The following is a 14,898-nucleotide window of genomic DNA, read 5'->3' on the forward strand; positions in this document are numbered from 1 at the left end:
TATTTTAACACATACTGTGTATTCCATCACCACCTGGTTATACACTAACTCTACGTAAGGTGGACCTTGTTGATTATCTGTACTTTCAGGAGAGGAGGACGCGCCCACCTTGGTGTAGTTCAGCACCGCCTCTTCACTCCCCCTTTTTGATATTTTTTACTGCATTTACTGCTCCTTCTATATAGGTCTAAAAAATTTATGTTTGAAAAAAACTAGATTGAAATTCAGCAATGAGCAGCTCTGGAGAGGTGGTTCGAGACCTATGATGATGCATTTAAGTAAAATAAAACCACATCCTTAGAAGCCCTGGGGTGGAACTACTCATCAGTCAATTAAATTGAACTTCATAATGAACAGGCCACCCATTTAGTTTTATGACAAATGGGGTTTTGGGCAGAGTTAGGGAAATTGAGCATTGTGCTGCCTTTTTCAGACCAACATGTACAAAACTTTGAAATAAACTAATGACGTCACTGAACTTGGCAGGTATCTAGGAGCACCTTCTTAATTATCGCTCTTTATTAGTCTTCAAAAGCCAATAGAGGTTGGCAAGTCCTTAAGAATGTGCCATCCTTGTTGAAAACCAATACGATGCCCTGCTGAAACTATTGCAGTACCATGGTAAAGTGCAGGGATTAAATATTAACATACTGCATCTTTGCTAAGATGTGGAGAGGCGATACTGTGTAACTAAAGATGTTTAAGTATTTTCATAATTACATGACGATCTATTGCAGCTGCATTCACCTACTGTAACTACTTCTCCACTACAAATGAAAATCAGAGATCGATTCAGCCAGTCTGTCTCTCATCGTTGTTCTTTGATTTCAGAACTTCTGGGTGAGCATATCTTGCCTATCAACAGTGAGTGGGAAGGAATCTCAGTGTATAAACTGACCCAGGGTTGGAGTATTGGAGGGTCCTCCTCGGCCAATCTTGGAGCGGTGATCGAAAATCGATGTGCTCATTATCTGAGTCCGCACATGCTCTGCCCTATGTATGCATACATTTTTTGCAGAGTTTAGCAGGCATCATGCAATGTGGAGAGAGTAGTGTTTTGCTTGGTTGGTGGTTCAGAGTGAGTCGGTCATTTTCAGACCCGAAGTTAAATTTACCCGAACAATAACAGCTCACCTTCAGCTAGACAGGCGCAGATGCTGCCTCCAGCGATTAGGAGAAGTAGAGGGGAGACATTTTAGAACAGGTCAAACCCCAGGCGGTGAGAGTTAGCGAGGATCTGACCCCAGCTATGCAGGCCCACTTTAAAGGCATTGAATCATCCCCACCGAGACCACTCACACAAATAAAGAAGATGTCGCTAGTAAGGCTCTGCATGCCAAGATGATGCTGCACCGTCTGCTGAGGCCGGCACTGTGCCGGAGCACAAGTTAACAATACACCCTCCTACAAGCCTCCTCCAGCTTCTGGTTAAGAGAAACCAATAACAAGCAATGAAAGAAAAAGCAACGATGATGGTAAGCAACCAAAAGAGGCGTGCGCTATGTAGATAAATGTAAAGTTATGCGCGCAGCCACCGTGCTATGATATGAAGGGCAGCAACCATGAAGCGGGTGCACTACTGACAGCCAAAAGGCTGATCAAATGAAAGGCATGCAACCTCCAAAATAAACCAAGGAGGAGCTGCAAACAAAACATACATTTACGCACCCCGTGGCCTGTTTTAAGTGGGGGATTAAGTCCCCCTGAGTCCTGAGGGTCCCTCCAGTAAGGGCCACATAGCTGTGTTGCAGAGTGGTGTAAAACGGGGGCGTGGCCTTGGACCACCTCTCTGCAAGGCAGCTCCCTGGCGCTTACCAGAGGTACCTCGTGGGCTACTTGGCCCCCAGGGAGCCTCAGGATTCAAGGGAACTTAATCCCCCAACTTAAAACAGGCCACGGGGCGCGTTTGCACAGTGGTGCAGGGAGGGGGCGTGGCCTGATGTGACAAGTGTTCAAACGCACCCTGTGGCACATTTTAAGTTGGGGAATTAAGTCCCATTGAATCCTGAAGGTCCCTGGGGGCCAACTAGCCCACCAAGTACGTCCAGTTAGCGCCACAGAGTTGCGTTGCAGAGAGGTGTAAAAAGGGACCACCTCTCTGCAACGCAGCTCTGTGGCGATTGCTGGAGGTACATGGTGGGCTAGTTGGCCCCAGGGACCCTAAGGATTCAAGGGGAATTAGTTCCTCAAAATGAAAACCCACCAGGGGACGCGTTTGCACAGTGGTGAAGGAAGGGGGCGGGTCTGATGGGACATGTGTGCACGTATGCAATCACACCATCAATACCCAAGCAGTTATAAAATCAACATGCACTGTCTTTGCAGCACTCTAATCATCCAGTCACTACCAATGCACTCATGCAATGACCCATGCACTAACTCATGCACTGCTACAATACCCTGAGCAGTACCCATGCAGTCCAGCCATTGCCCTATCACTACCCATGCACTCCTCCAGTGACCCAGCGAGCACCATGTACTTATCCAATCACTCTGCCAAAGCCCAGCCACTTATAAATTTGCCATGCACTCTCCTTGCAGTATTCTAATCTTCCAGTAGTACCCATGTACTCATGGAGTGACCCAGGCACTAACACATGCACTGCTACGATCCCCTGTGCACTACCCATGCAGATCTCTAACCACATACACCATAATGGTTCACTCCTCCAATTACCCAGATTGTAGCCATGCACTTCAGAAATCCCTCTGTTACTACCCATGCACTACTCCAATCACCCATCCAGCATCATGTACTTATCCAATCACTCCGCCCAAACCCAAGCAGGTATAAAATCACCATGCACTGTCCTTGCAGCACTCTAATCATGGCAAATACGGAGGAGGTCATGCTCATTACAGGGGTACCCCAACGCAGTGTTCCCTAGTGTATGTAGGTGTTTTCACTGTATTCTAAGTGTCTTTTAGCTTAGCACTGACTCTGGTCCTGGTTAGTCAGAGTCAATTACCACCAGTACCCATCACTAAAATGTTGGGGGCACAGGAGGACTTTCTGCTCCTCTGTCAGTTCTTTCTGCACATCTCTTGATTCTTCCAGCACTTTTCTTCGTCTTTCTGGACTTCTGTTGCCTTTCTGCATCTGTCTTGCTTCTAGCTACGCTTGTCTTCCTCTTTCTTCACATGTCCTAACTTTGTAGGTATAGTTTGAAATTAGTATTTAAAAAACCATTGATATTCACTGAAAGAACCATATCTTTCAGGCATGTTATAGTTAGAAATTAGCAGTTAAAAAAACATTTAAATTCTCTGAAAAAACTATAAGTTTAAGGCACATTATAGTTAGAAATTAGCATTTTTTTTAAACTAGAAATTCACTAAAAACCATAAATTTCAGGGACGTTATAGTTAGTTGGACATTTCACTCGTACAAAACCATAGAAATTCCCCTGTCATAGTTAGTTCAGCTAACTATAACTCGCGCCCTCGCAATGCACTGTTGATGCCGTTACATATTACATCATTCATGACATGGTCAGTGACATCACTGATGATATCTCAAATGACATCACTGATGACATCTCAAATTACATCATCCACGTCAAAATCTGATGCACCTCCTCACTCTAATATAATCTTTGATACACCAACTGTAAAATACAGACTAACATTTTCCAAACAATCAACACACCAATACCAGTTACTACATACTCACTCACTGATTCCTAGGTCTACACACATCCACTCATTCACCCATACAATCACTCATACATACAGTCACTTATCAATCAACATTATCATATGCACTCATACACCTATACAGACACTCACACACCGCCACTCATCCATGGAGTTACTCACACACCTAGTCAGTCATTCAAAGAATCAATCACACTCCCATTTCCTCATCTATAGTAATACACACACACCACCTCACTTATTCAAACATATACTAACACATATTTACTCTCTTATACAATCTCTGCTACAAGTACACACACATCCATACAGCCACTCTCACAGTCACTGACTCTCACATATAGTGTGGAGAAGTGTGGCTCACTGGTTAGAGCAGGCAGACCCTGAAGCAGAGGTCAGACCCGGGACCAGGGTTCAATTCCCGACGCGGCAGGGTCTAGAGCTCAAATGTCCATGGACTCGATAATTCTCGCATCGGTGCCTGACCTAATCATGGGTTCACACTCTGCAACTCTGGGCATTAAGCTTGCTTAATCTCCATAACGGCCCCCCGCGGCGGGATGCCTGGCTTTCACCTTGGGGATGCCCTGTAGGGGCTATCTCACAGGGAAAAGCCAGGACGGGGGTCGAATCTGGCGCTATATAAGAATATAATAATAAGAATATAATAATAATAATAGTCATTTATATACTCCAAGTCTCACATACACTGCCTTGTACATATATAGTTACTTGGACATGTACCATTAGGGCATCTAATCTCTCACCAACACACCGATACCCACACTCATCCGCCTATACAGCTGTTTCCACATGCACTCTTGAACCCATATACCCAGTGAACCAACCACTCACATCTATTCACAGAGTCACACTCCTCCCACCCGCCCACACACACACTCAGTCAGTCTCCCATACAAATAATCAGGCAACCAATTAATAACCCATATAGACACTCATGTAGCTTCTGACAAACACATGCAGCAGCTTACACAACAGACATACTGATACACACATTCAGACAGTTTAGTCACTAACCCATGCATTCATTAGACACAATTAATCACTCACGTATACAGTCAGTCATGCACATACTAAATCCTCCATCCAGACACTTATACACCCGCTCATTCTTCAATACACCTTGACATATATATATACAACATATTTAAACTTTAGAGAAACACACAGTCACTGGATGATGTAATCATTGATGTCATCAGTGATGTAATTTGAGATGTCATCAGTGATGTCACTGACCATGTCATAAATGATGTAACATGTGACTTCATCAACAAAGCATTGCGGAGGCGCGAGTTATAGTAAGCTGAACTAACTATAACGGGGGAATTTCTATGGTTTTGTACGAGTGAAATGACCAACTAACTATAACGTCCCTGAAACCTATAGCTTTTTCAGTGAATTTTTTAAGGTTTTTTAAATGCTAATTTCTAACTATAATGTGCCTGAAACCTATGTATTTTACAGTGAATATATATATATTTACTTTTAAACTATTATTTTTTTTATAATTTAAAAATTATATCAAATGTACAAATATATATATATATATCAATTACATAAAATCTAATAAAAATTCTATTGTAAATTTATACATTTAACTATTAAAAAATCTTTAAATTTAAATTCCCCAATACATTGAGTGCAACAGTAGGGAAAGTGTTGGATAGTGCGGAGGTATAAAGTACTATTCCCACTCCAGTAAGTTCAACAGAAGGGAAAGTGTTGGATAGCGCAAGGTTAAAATGTACTATTTCCGCTCCAGTCAGTGCAACATTAGAGAAAGTATTGGATAGCGGAGGGGTAAAAATACTATTCCCACTCCAATAAGTGCAGCAGTAGGGAAAGTGTTAGACAGCAGAGGGGTAAAAAATACTATTCCCACTCCAGTGAGTGTAACAGTAGGTGAAGTGTTGGATAGCAGAGGGGCAATAATTACTATTCCCAATCAAATGAGTGCAACAGTAGGGAAAGTGTTGGCTGGCGGAGGGGTAAAAATTACTATTCCCACTCCAGTGAGTGCAACAGAAGGGTAAGTGTTGGATAGTGGAGGGCTAAAAATTACTATTCCCACTCCAGTCAGTGCAACAGTAGGGAAAGTGTTGGATAGCGGAGGGATAACATTTACTATTCCCACTTCAGTCAGTGCAACAGTAGGGAAAGTATAGGATAGCAAAGTGGTAACAATTAATATTCCCAATCCAGCCAGTTCAAAATTAAAAACAAAATATTAACAAGAAATACTTTTTTTAAACAAAATAAATAAAAAATATAAATATGGTAAAAATTAAAATACAAATAAATGTAATATTTAAAATGCAAAACATTGTAATGTTAAATACAGATGTCCAATACCTACAAATATTATATTAGGTAATCCAAAAAATAATTTTCAAACAAATAAATATTTTCAATTAGAAAATATTTAGAAACAAAAACAATAATTACATAAATGTCGTTTTTTTATTTCCTACCCTATATCACCACACAATTCACAACCCACATCTGAATTTTTTAAAAAATACTTCCATAATTAATATAATTAATTACAAATTAAAGAAATATTATTAAATAAAAAACAAATAAGAATTTATATAAATGAATTAGCTTCCTACACTTTACCCCTATAATCCCGACAACCCACAGCTGAAATTACACTGAAAAAAATTAATTACAAGATTAAAATTTGTTTTCAATTAAAAAACTAATAGTATTTAACAACCTATTATAAAGTAAGTAACATTCATTTACTCCCCGCCCTTTACCCCATAGTAAAACCCACACACACAAAAATAAACAATTACCCTAATTAAATATCAATTAATTAATATTAATGATCACATTATTAAACAAATTACTTTCCAACCTTTACCCCTATAAATCCCACAAACCACACCAAAAAGTAATTACACAATTTCCATATTTAAATTTCAATTAATTATTAATTAACAATGAATTATTAAACATAAATTACTTCCCACCCTTTACCCCTATAAACCCCCAACTCGCACCTAAAATTAGTTATATCATATAAGCTTTGTTTCGACAACTCATGTCATAAAAGCAAAGAAACAGTCAAATTATGTAATTAAGAGATATTAAAAAATAGACGATTCATAAAACACATCTCACAATATACATGCTAATTCTTCCTTGTACTGAAACATGGCCCATGCAACATGTAGATTGTTGAGTGATTATCATAACCAGGTCCATCATAGAGTGACCGCTTGGATCGCTCAGTGCTAATACCGACAGCGGCTAAGATTAAGTTCAGTCCGGTTTGTATGCCTTAAGGTACTACCGTACCCATCTGACATGATCAAGTTAAAAATTATTCATCATACAAATACAATCTTACTGTAAAAAAGGTTAAAATTCATAAAAATTGAGGTTACACCAATAAGAGGGAAAATTAGGAAGAAGGAAGAAAAGAACAATCTAGGTATTTGAATAGTTAAAATGAGCTACAAAAATAAAGTGCCCAGCAAGCATGAATCATAGTGTTTTGCCCTATAGAACGTCTTGTTGTAAGGTTGATGAAATAACCAACTATCTATTGTATGTAGTAAATGCTTGTGCGTCACCTCTAATAAAACAGGTTTCCGTAGATAGTGGTGCTTGGTGCCCGAGACCAGCTAGGTTCTGGGGGCTGACCCGGTGCCTTCTGGAATTCTTCTCTCTCTGGCCATTCTCTTAATGCCCCACATGTAACTTAGAAACTTAGCGACTGCACAGGCTAAGGGAGGTCTAGTGCCGGAATTAAGAAAACGCAAGGCATCCTGGTAGTTCTGTATGCCCATTTGCTGACAAATCGGTTTTATCAATTTTGATTTTGGGTGCACGTAAGATGGACATGCGAACAGCACATGGGCAACGGACTCCACGGGTGCCTTGCACCCTAGGCAATTGCTTGGACTTGGTTCGTTAGTATGCGACTTAGTTGTTACCTCATTAACAAAGAGGGTGCCAAACCTCCCTGTTCCTGGGGGGCCTGGATTAGATCGAAGTAAGGTTCCAGGAATCTGATCTGTTTGTGCAGTAGGAAGTACATTGTAAGTTTCCACTGGTCAGGCCTACTGGGCTCTTGTTGAGCAACCCATTCCCAATAGTGTTGCTTTACTATGTCTTTTTGGAGCAGGGGTGAGTCAGATTTTTCCCATGCATCACGTTGCACATCACATTTCTCACATTACTTATCCACCCCACCTTATTACAAGTATCCAGACGAATAACCTCTGACAGGGCTTCAGTATAAGGCAGTAGCTCCGGGTTCCACCGAATTCTAGACCAAAACAAAAACAGGTGGAGCTTAGCAATGTCTCTTATGGAGAGTCGGCCCATGTCTATCATTAGCGAGATAAGCGGGGTGCTTTGGGGCAGCATCACTAGGTTCCTTAGGAATTTGTACTCTGATCTACTGAGCTCAATTGACTTGTCAAATACCCATAGCTCTGCCCCATACAAGGCAGAGCTAACTGATTTTGTGTCATAGTAGACTTGTTGCTGCTACCCTGCAGGTTTATGAGAAGAGCGGTGTTCTTTCCCAAGTCCCCAAGTAGAACGCTTGTGGCTCAATAACATCTTTGTGAAGTGTGGCTTCCAGGTCATTTTCTCGGAGAGTCTGGCTCCTAGGTATTCAACTAACTCTTTCCAGGGGAGTCCTCGCTAAAGTTAGTTTACCTTTATATGTCTTGTGGGGGTTAAAAGCCATAAATGTTATCTTATCCGAGCGTAATTGTCTTCTTGCAATTGGACAACCAGGTTAAGAATAAGTGGCGGGATGCCCATGTCTTTAAGCAAGTGCCATAGCTTCTGTCTAGGGACTAAATCGAAGGCAGTCTTTAAATCAATAAAAGCTAAATATAGGCTGCCCTGGCCAATCACATCAACTTTCCAGGAAAGAAGCAGGAGGCAGAACACCTGATCAATTGTCCCTGTCTTTTCCCTGAAGCCTGCTTGATATTGTGATAAGATTACATTGTCTTCCGCCCATGTCTGGATCTTCGATAAGGGAGATCTGCAAAATACCTTTTATAGCGCATCTATCAGACTAATAGACGTGTAGTTACAAGGCTCTTCTCTGTCCTCTTTTTTTATAAATAGGGACCACCTTTGTCTCCTTTCACAACCCTGGGACTGGAGCGCCACTCGCTTTGGCATTTGAGAGGAGTAAAACATAGGCAGCCCAGTTTGAGATGTCAGTTAGAAATATATCCCGGGGATACGATCAGGCCCTGGGGCTTTAGACTGTCCTATAGAGCTGATGGAACCCTTGATCTCACTCAAGGTAAAAAAGTTGCCATTCTGGATAGGGAAAACGTCTTCCTCCGTCGGTGACAGGTCGGCAGAATCTGAACAGAGCTTTCAAAAGTGGCCTGTCCGGCTTGAGCGATGATGTAGTTTTGGGGGGGGGGGTTTGGCCTCTGATTCGTCACTCCAGGTAAATAAAGACCAAAAGGTTTTGGAATCATTGTCCGCACAGGCTTCCTTGAGTTGCTGCCAACGGGACTCGTTCCACGCCTTTTTCACATGATGCAGGGTTGCCTTATAACGCTTTCTCGAGGCCCTAATTAAGTTACTGTCTTTAGCTTTGATGGCTGAGGCTAGAATTGGACACTCAGATCTACAGTTCCTTGTGTACTAAGAGGCTGTACCCCCTATTGAATTGGTGGCTTTTGAGTTTCTTCCAGGTGCAATGAAATAGGAGCATAGTCTGTCGAAGAGACGATAGTGGAAAGTCAATTTCGACCGTTTGCCCTGTACTTGAAACTGGGGACTGCCCAAATCTTGCGGCATGCCCTTAGTCTAATCGTCATGCAGAGCTACTTTCGCCATTTTAATCTTTGCCTGTCGTTGGATGGAAAAACGTACTTAGTAATGCTCATGGATGGAGTTCCAAAGAAATTAGAATTGCCACCAAACAGAGGCTTCATGCTTAGAGTGGATTATGGTCACTATCAGCTGTAACGCCCACCCTCATGTCGCCTACTCTTCTCCAGAGTCTCAGGTCTAGTAAGATGTAGTCAATGCGAGATGGGCCACTAATCCTATTGAAAGTGTTCGCACCCAGTCTGTCTGATTTGTTCTCCTATTCACACCCCTTATCCCATGTTCTAAGTTTAGGGCATTTACTTGGAGCACCAACTGCATCCATTTCTTGAATGGGGGGATCCAAGGGAGGACCACCACAGTTCAGGTCATCTTCACATGTGCCCACTATATGTTCTTTGTCTAATGGTTCAAATATGGTATTAAGGTTGCCTGCTATTTTTAAGTCTTGGTTGTGTGGGGCTCTTATCCAGTATCTCCTCCAGTTGTCTAAGTGTGGCGGAAGGTCTGCCCCCCCCTGATCCCCTTCACGTATATATTAAATAAATCAATGGGATTCCTGGGGGGCCTTCGATGCGGGTCCCCAAAATATCTGGGCTGTCGATTAGAACAGGGGTGATTTGGCTTCCCAACATGATCTTGACCCAAATTATCAGTCCCCCTGCCGGTCGTCCTAGCCCCTTGGTAGTTGCTGGTGAGCAGTAGCAGGCTTACCCTGGCTTATATAAGGGAGCCAAGCTCCAAGACTCCTGGAAAATACAGATGTCAAATCCTTCTATATAATTATTCCAATGTCCAATGAGGAAGAGACATTTTGCTGCTAAGCCCTGCCAAGTTCCATGATATTATGTTGAGCAGATGATTACGTTTGTTCTGGGCTGGGGACAATGCGGCACTCGGGCTAACTAGGCAGTAGCTAATGGGAGCCTGGATCATTACTCTAGAACCGGTAATCATGCCGGCAACTACCCCCCTGTTTATTGTCGCTGGTCCTCACCCTTCAGCTTCTTGCACTTACCATCCCCTCTCTTATGAGTTTGTAACTGGAAACACTCTTGACTGGCACTGGCAATGGGTTTTTTAAAATGGGTGAGGTTTTACCCGTCCTGCTGATGGTTCTTCCCCAGAAATGAGTCATTAGTCTCCAGGTGTGAACTACAAATTGTCTCATTTGAGGTGGAAGGGACATTAATTTTTGATTGTACAGCTTCTTGCACATGCAATATCACGAACGGCAACCCCTAACATGGCACATCCAATGGATTGCTTTATTTGTCAAGGGGTCTTCCCCCTCATACCCATTTCTTCCTCCAAGCTTGGAGACATTTATCATATAGATTTTACGTACAGGCAACAGTTGGGGGGACAAGTGATAGTGTATGCATCCTGCCTTGTTTTGTCGGGGCTGCCCCGGATGCATGTTATTATTTGAAATAGGGAAGTGGTAGGAAAGACTGTTCCTTGCCATTAAGTTTGGAGGAAAATTTATTTTGGGGCGCCAATTTCAGATAATACTTGAATGCGTGAGATGGCAATGGGATGAGATGGAAGGCGCCTGTGTGAGGGGGGTCCCTTTTAGGAGTGCAGGGCGGATGTTAGTTGGGCATAACTAGGTTGGCTGGCTGCCCTCGGGGCAGACTCCGTAGGGAGAAGAGGTTGTGAACTGCAATATTTGCTTTAGCAACGATGCAAGACCATCAATTCTAGATCTCATAGCTCCCACTTCTGCTCTTAAATCGTTAATAAGCTGGTAGGTGCTCTAATTCTGGTAGTAGGAGTTAGGTGCTGGTTCCGGTAACAAAACTGATGGCTGGTAGGAGTTATCATCCTTTTAACTATTAAGTCTAGGAGGGGAGTGAACCTATTGCTACATGAAGCGCTGGATCAGACTGAATCAATAGGCGGCGAGTGGCCCCTTGCGATGTGTGATGCAACTCCTCGTTCACTTTGAATAGTGCTCTTGTTAACCAGTCTTCTAAACATGACTGGAATGACCGGTGTACTACTAGGGCTAGCGATGCTGGGTGGAGTTTGGCTAGTGGATGTTGGTTCAGCCTCTAAAATACCTTCACATTCTTCTAACAGGCAGTCAATGTGATCTAAGACGCAATTGTTGCCAGCATGGTTCACAGATTTTTGGGCATTATTCCCCTTCCACACTGCCCCACCTCCTGTGCCCTCCATAGCTTTCTTTTTCCCCATCACTTGTTGTGACCCGATCCAATCCGACAACAAAACATAAGAAAAAACAAGGCCTTGTGGCTGCGCTACTAGTCACAAGTGGTTGTGAACACTGTAAAATGATTCCAGAAACCTTGTATCGCTGGAAGGCCTTGGCCCGTCCAGCAGAGCAGTGGCGAGTACACCAGGCAGATTAGACCTCCAGTGATCTTGCATAGGGGCGCAGAAATTAGACCTCTCCATGCTGGCAAACTATCGATGCGTGTAAAGGAAATATCTGAAAGCAGTGAGCTGGAGTAGCTGGGATGTGTTTGGCACCACCCAGGTTAGTCAGTCACAAGAGACAAATTGAGAGGTAGCGACAATATGATTAATCGGAGGGGACTGTGGTCCCAAGCCTTAGTCCAACAGAGTAGGTGTTAAGTTACAGTACCTCATGGAGCGGCGGCTGAACCCCAGGGTCCTTCGGAAAGTAAGACGCAAGGGGGTGGCCCTACCCTGCCTCTTCCTCGCAATGATGGACAAGGACGGGCCTGCCGTTGGCCTGGGCTTTGTCTGAGCGTGTCCCGCGCTAGGGGGGTGGGGCAGAGCTATCAGCAAGTTGGAGGTGCCTCTCCCTTGTCAGCGTTGGTGGCAGCAAGATGTGGGTTGCCCCCTAGGACTTGTGGTACCACCAGGGTGAGAGGAAAGTTTCCGGCGGGTCCAACAAAGTTGAAGGTTGCACCCTGGGACAGGGGTCCCACCAGGTTGTAAGGGAAGCAATGTCAGTGCCCCCAGCAAGCCCACACAGATCAATACAATTCCCATAATTAATTCTCAATAAATTAATTATCAATTAACACATCATTAATCAAAAATAAATTACTTCCCACTCTTTACCCCTATAAACCCCACAGCCTGCACCGAAAATTATTCTCACAATTTCCATATTTAATTTTCAATTAATTATTTAATATTAACAACTCATTAATTAATTAAAAATAAATTACTTCCCACCCTTTAACCCTATAACTGCCATAATTAATTACCAATTAATGAATATTAATTAACAATCCATAATAAATTACTTCCTACAATTAACACTATAAAATCTCAAATATTAATAAATAAAAAATAATCATTAATTTATTAGAATTAAATTACTTCCCACCCTATAAACCCACAACCCGCTACGGAACTAAAAAACACATAATGTAATTAAAACAAAATTGATAACTACTAAAAAGTAAACAAATATATATATTTTTTTAAATAATTCTTATACAAAAGAAATACATCCCATACATTTAAAATATATACTAAAATACTTAACACTAATTTAAAAATAGATATTTTAAACAATTATATTTTTGCAAGTGGTATTAATGAATTCTATATATTTTTATTCGATATTACTTACATTCAAATCGATATTCTTGACAACCATATTCTTGCACTCGATATTTCCACTCCACGATATTTCTAACTCGATATTCATGTAGTTCGAATTTTTTGCCCTCCATATTCGGTCTCATTACCTTAGAAATTACCAACTGGGGCTGGTTTAACTACAAGTTAAATAGCTAGAAAATAAACGTTGTTTTCTGGTTGGTTTAGCTTTACAAAATGGGCACCCAATGAGGCAGACATGATTTTGCACTTAATCCTGCTGCAATGTTGGCACAGTAGATTTTTTGCGTTTTGTCCAATGTAGATTGAATGGCAAAGGCACCAAATAGCATAAATGAGATTTCTAAAGAAAAAATTGTAAACAGCCAAAGAGTGTGTCTGATAGTCCCATGTGTGAATTCCTTCATATTCTCAGTGAATTGGCATAATACACAATTACCACAGCAGTAGTGACCAACACAGCCGTAATGACCAAGTTTTTTGTTTTGTCTCCACATTCCAACTAAGCCTGTTGGTTTACATTTCTGAACACTAGCATGAATGACCCCTCAAATTCCTCCTTTTCATAAATGAAAACCTAGGGAGATCATTGGTTATACCAACTGACTAATATGCTGCTAATTATGCAGAGGGTAGTAACACAAAAACTCCTATCAGAATTCTTTTTCTTCTTGGGGGTTTAACAAATATCCACGGGGGAGCACCAGGCTCTTTTAGTGATCTCACTATAGGTTTCCTTGGGTAATCTTTACCAAGGAGTTTGTTACTTAATATCTCTGCTTCTCTGAAATAATAACAGAATATTTTTATCGTTCTCATCTTTTATGTTTGCAGACTCCTGCTTATGTTCAATAAACTCGTCCTGTTGAAGACCTTTCAAACAATCACTGTTTAAAACGTCTTTGACACTGTAGGCAATTTGACTTTCCCCGTTTATAGTCCATTGCCTCTCTTGTATTATACACAAACTTCTGTGCTTCATAGTGTTCGCCACTGTGTGATCTCATAAGCATGAAGCACTGGGATTTTTATATATTACTGTTTATTACACGGCTACTGTCATTGGTTCAACAGTTTTGATTACTGTTGGCAACTGACACTAATCATTGCTATGATACACTTATTGATTGATCAATTCATCATTACCCAAGAATACCACAAGGAACATTTACTCTTTATTTTCTAGATTGCCCCTGGTTCCAGGTGGTTTAATGGCAACCTCTGTTCCAGATCTATTATTGTTGATTATTTTTAAGTATGCATGTGATGGTCGTGATATCCAGAAAGAGCAAGCTATGAATACAGGCACATTAAATATATATGCCTAGTTATCAAAGAGTGGAATTTTGAAAATTGAGCAACCGTCAAGAATGATAAATGTATTTACTAAGCAGTGTTCCATATTTCATGCATCACTGGTGGGTTTGATTTGCCCATTTGTTTTACCCTCTCCTGGTATGGTTTGCTGCTCATTGTCCAATACCTTGTGCTTGTTGTGTTGGGATAGTCGACATGGTAAGGCAGTGCAGCTTCCTCTCAGCCATCTGCACTCTTCTATGAGAAGTGGGGTGGTGTCAGAAAATTGTGACTGGGGTCAAGCAGCTCAATTCACACAGTTTGGAGTCTAAAGAAAGCGAGGTTGACTCCGAGGCATGAGGATCAAAGGCAATGGACACAGCAGGATGAAGGAAACTATGCATCAGGCACACTTCGTGCTAATATAGGTAATAGGAATATGGGTGACTGATGAGGAGTGACAGGACACAGGGTGACTGACAAAATGAAGTGCCCCCTTACACCAGCAATGAGGAAAAACAC

Source organism: Lissotriton vulgaris, chromosome 2_1, assembly GCF_964263255.1.
Source record: "Lissotriton vulgaris chromosome 2_1, aLisVul1.2, whole genome shotgun sequence".
Classification (NCBI taxonomy): domain Eukaryota; kingdom Metazoa; phylum Chordata; class Amphibia; order Caudata; family Salamandridae; genus Lissotriton; species Lissotriton vulgaris.